Source organism: Eubalaena glacialis, chromosome 1, assembly GCF_028564815.1.
Source record: "Eubalaena glacialis isolate mEubGla1 chromosome 1, mEubGla1.1.hap2.+ XY, whole genome shotgun sequence".
NCBI classification, from domain to species: Eukaryota; Metazoa; Chordata; class Mammalia; order Artiodactyla; family Balaenidae; genus Eubalaena; species Eubalaena glacialis.
In genome coordinates, this window is record NC_083716.1 from 207,139,280 (window position 1) to 207,144,627 (window position 5,348).

A 5,348-nucleotide genomic window follows, 5' to 3' on the forward strand; every position below is an offset into this window, starting at 1 on the left:
GGCAGTTCTGTGGTTTCTCTGTTTTACGTAGAGAATTTTTGGCCATTTCTGTATGTTATTTAGCATTTGATGATTAGTATTTTGATAATTATACCTGAAAAGTGAGAGTTGTGAACCATTAATTTGAAACGTAGCCTTTTGGAAGGTAGCAATTAGATGGACCAATTTAAGAATCCCACTCTAATATGTTTCTCTTGCCTTTTTGGACTGTCTTTCATTTTTCTCCTGTCTTTAAGTAAAGCTGTCTTTTGTGTTCAAGGTTTTAAAATTAGGTGAGCAAAACTTTTCGGTGTCTCTTCAGGAAGAAAAAAATTGTTCCTAACTTAATTTGTTTGCATTTCTGAAAGGTGCAAGAAAATCATTATTAATCTAGACAATGATTTATTTTTAAAGTAATCTAAAGTGACTTAAAAAAGGATAATACAAGATTATTTATAGTAAAGAATGGGGGGGTTATAAAGGGAAAACAAGATGAGCAAAAATAAAATGTCAGTAGTAGTGAGGTGTAAACCAGGACATAGAACACCAAAGAGAAATCTTTGTTTCTAAAAGATGGTGTATAATAAATGAATGGCAGCCATATAGTCATGACAGCTACAAGTTTCATGGACTTTTATATCTTGCATCTTTGGGTATGCCACAGGCATGGTACTAAAAAACCCAATTTAATAAAAGCATTCAGCAGTGGAGGAGCTATAATAACTGTAAGCTTTTGAGTTCCACCTCTGCTTTTCGTGTAACCTTGGGCAAGTCAAGTCAACAGCTCGTAACTTTAATTCCTCATTTGCAAATCAGAGATAATGGTCAACTTTCCTCCTAACAATGGTTTGTAGAAAATGAAATAGTACAAATTTTCAGAGATGGAAATATGTTTCTGATGTAGATGTTTTGATTGAAGTAAATGCTACATGAAGTACATGTAGCCATCTCTAGAAAATTTTATATAATAAAACTGGTTATTTTGCCTCCAGGAGAATATTGTCATTTTGGACCACCTACTCCAGACACATCCTTGATTTGGGACATAACAGACTTATTTTTAACAAATTTTGTTGAAAGGGGTCTGTTGATGTGTTAGGGGCTGTATAGTCCAGAAGCTTTATATCTGAAACAAGATAGACCTTGAGAATACTAATTAATAAGCTTCTACTCGTTGAGTGGTCTCCTATAGGCTTGGAGGAAACCTAGATAAATCACAGACCTATCCACTTTCTTAAGTGCTAAAGCCCTAACTATTTAAAACACTAACCAAGGGAATTCCCTGGCAAGTGGTTAGGACTCAGCGCTTTCACTGCCCAGGCTGTGTTCAATCCCTGGTCAGGGAATGAAGATCCTGCAAGCCTCTCGGTGCGTCCAAAAGAAAAAGAAGAAAAAAACACTAACCGAAAGGTAGGTTGTGGTTCTTTGTGCTAAAATAAAGCACTTGTCCTATTGAAAAGCCTTGGGAACTTAGGCTGAAATGGGAAGCTCAAGTGAATTGTATGTACCTAATTTTGATTAGCAAATTTGAAGAATTTCTGTGACAAGGCCACATAAAATAATCCATGCTTAAAAAGTTACTGATTCTCCATTGTCCTCCATCCCCTTCCCTTCAAAAATGCAAATTTATATTTTCTGGTTTAAACTACTTCTGTATCTCTCCAGTGTCTGCTGGGTCCTCAGTATGCTTACTTATCAAGACCTTGGCTGAGCTCTGTCCTCTCTCCAGAACTCCAACCTCAGAACACTTTCTCCAGTTCTCTGTCCTTGAGTTCTCTTCAATCCATTTGTTGCCTTTCTAAGGTAATCTTTTAAAACTTGGTTCTGGGAACTTGCCCGGTGGTCCAGTGGTTAAGAATCCACCTTCCAATGCTAGGGGACTTGGGTTCCATCCCTGGTTGGGGAACTAGGCTCCCACATGCCGTGGGGCAACTAAGCCTGCATACCACAACTAGAGAGAAGCCCGTGCACTGCAACGAAGACCCAGTGCAGCCGAATGGCTGCATATTTCTCAGTCTTAACTTTGGTTGACTATCAATTTAACATGCTAAATCAGTGTTCATACCAGCCTCACCATTTTTTCATATCAAAGTGTTTACTATTTAGTATTTTTCTTTCAAGTATTTAGAGTTTTTGTTTTTGCTGGTTCCTTTTGCTGTTTTGCTGGTTATTACAAAGCTGCAGTGAATGTTTTTGTACATTTATCTTCATGTACTTGTGTTCCTGTAGGATAAATTTCTAGATGTAAAATTACTGCATCAGAGGGATCAAGTGTAAAATAGTGTCAGTTTGCCTCCAAAATATTGTAATTTATATGCCAACTAATAGTGGTAAGAGAAAGCTCCTGTTTCAGGAACTGTCATACTTGTCTTTTTATTAGCATCTACCCCAGCCTCTTGTTAACACAGTTTTGCACATGGTAGTTAAGTTTTTTTTAATACTAACTTGAATTAATTGGTTTTAAATTCGATAATTTTCCCTTTCTACTTTTTGAAATTCTGTAGTCAAGATGTACAAGAGGATTCCAGTTTATCAGTACAGAACTGAATCATATTCAAGATTATACACTCCCACCCAACCCTGTGCTACTACTCCAAAGAGGGAATTTGAGTAGAAAAAGATAACTTTTCTTCAACACACTATACCACTAGGTGCCAGAAAATACAGATCAATGACTCCCACCCCAGGTTTGTGCAGAGAACAACTTGCACGGTTGTAAGCACGGCGCTGCACCTCTGTGGTTCTTAATTATGGTCTACTATCATTTATTGGAAAATATGACAGCGCTGCACCTCTGTGGTTCTTAATTATGGTCTACTATCATTTATTGGAAAATACGAAGTAGTAAGCCTAAAATGATAATTAACATTTATTGAGCACTTATTATGTGTCAGGTGCTGTTAACTTTTAGTCAAAAACCCTTTCTAACAAATACTATTATGCCCACTTTATATGTGAGATGCACGGAGAGGTTAAGGAACTTAGTCAATGCCATTCCAATCATTAGGAATGCCTCTAATGCTAATGCTCTATGATTCTGAAAAGTGCAAGCTACTCTGTGTTGAAACATTTTCTTTTTTTTTTCCCCCCCTAGCTTATGTATTTATTTATTTATTTTTATGTTTATTTTTGACTGTGTTGGGTCTTCGTTTCTGTGCAAGGGCTTTCTCTAGTTGTGGCAAGCAGGGGCCACTCTTCATCGCGGTGCGCGGGCCTCTCACCGTCGCGGCCTCTCTTGTTGCGGAGCACAGGCTCCAGACGCGCAGGCTCAGTAGTTGTGGCTCACGGGCCTAGTTGCTCCGCGGCATGTGGGATCTTCCCAGACCAGGGCTCAAACCCGTGTCCCCTGCATTAGCAGGCAGATTCTCAACCACTGCGCCACCAGGGAAGCCCGAAACATTTTCTTAATAGCCTGAAGATAATTCAAATCTTGTTGAAATATGTGGTGGTGGATATATGGATGTTCATAAGATTTTTTTCTGTATGCTTGAAAATAATCGTAATTAAAAGGTTTATTTTTTTAAAGCAATAGCATGCTATTTATTTTGCTTTAATTCTGTGTTCTTTATCTCTGAAAACTTCTAAGATCGTTACAACATTGTTGATCAACAGGCATTTGGGGAAACCCACTATGGGCACTTGTTAGATGGCCAGGAGAACTCAAGGGAACAGAAGATCCAGCAGCAGCTGCCCTCAGGAAGTTTACAAAGTGAACTTCAAACCTCACACCCTCCTGGGATGAAGGTCTTTTTCTCTTTTAAGTCTGTTTTGAGGAAGGGGAAATTCAGGGAAGCGCTAGTAGAGATCTCAATAGAAGATGAGAAATATGGAAATTATGAAGACAAAAGCTGCAAAGTGGAATTTGAATTTATGGAAGAGAAATCATCCCCCTCCCTTCTCCTGAAAGAAGCAGAGAACAGCAGAAATAACAGCAGCAGAGACCTACCCCTTAGTAGGTAATAGAGTTGTTAGTACAGCTGCATCCCGTTGTACCCTGTATCCTCATCCTAAAACTGCTCTCCAACAGCCTTTGAACCTTGGCAATTTTTTTTTCTTTTTAATAGCAGTTATTACCATCTGGTGATCACAGCAATCACCAGTGTTTAGGTTTTTTGTTTGTTTGTTTTTGTTTTGGCTGCGTTGGGTCTTTGTTGCTGCGCATGGGCTTTCTGTAGTTGCGGCGAGCGGGAGCTACTCTTCGTTGCAGTTTGCGGGCTTCTCATTGTGGTGGCTTCTCTTGTTGCGGAGCACGGGCTCTAGGTGCGCGGGCTTCAGTAGTTGGGGCTCACGGGCTCTAGAGCGCAGGCTCAGTAGTTACGGCACACAGGCTTAGTTGCTCCACAGCATGTGGGATCTTCCTGGACCAGGGATTGAACCCGTGTCCCCTGCATTGGCAGGCGGATTCTCAGCCACTGGGCCACCGGGGAAGTCCTGAGCCTTGGCAATTTGATACTCACTTGGAGCCATGCTGTGTCATAGAAGTGTGGGGAAGCCATCTTGTGAGTTCTTGGGGCCTCAAAACTCCTGCCTTCTTAACCTGAGCCGAGAAGCAGAGAAGGCCTTGGTTTCATAGCAAGAGTGAATGTTAAATGTGCCTGACTCCAGGGAAAAAAAAATTGGTCAGACAACAAATGCATCTATTTATATCCTATAATCTGCTGGGCCAGCAACATGCTAATAACCAGCTGGGCATGATGGAGAGGCCACAAGCCGATTGTCAGAATGGGAAGATCCCTACACTAGTGGTCAGTGAAAATAATCCACATGAAAGTGCTGCATAAGCCAAAAAATACTGTATAAAGTATCCTTCCTGTTAGTATGAGCTGGTTTCACCACTTACTAGTTCATGTCCCTGGACAAGTAAACCTGTGCCCTCTTGGAGCCTCAGTTTCTGCATCTATAAAATGGAAATAATAGTTCTCTGTTTATCTTAGGGCTCTTGGAAACTCAGGTGAGATCATTTATGCAAAAATTCCTTGTAAACTGGACAAATGTATTATTACTCAAAATCTGTTCTAGTTAAAAACAGTAAGACTCGAGAATTATGTATGCCAGGGGAGAAGTCAGTGGGAGGGATTGGGGAACCTTGTGTGGCAGCCACTAGCAAGCCATTTACCATTTATCCCTTTCTGGGCACACGGCTTGACCATATTCCTCAGCCTTCCTTGCAGTTAGATGTGGCCATGTAACTGAGTTCCAGCCAATGGAATGATAGTGATGTACACCACTTGGAGGCCTGGTCCATAAAATCCCCCACTGCACTCCTCAATGCCCTGTCACCCTGCTGTTGGCTTTATGCAGACAAACACAGTAACCTTAGAAGCCAGTGTTAAGATAGAAAAGCTACATGGGGCTCTGAATCACCACCA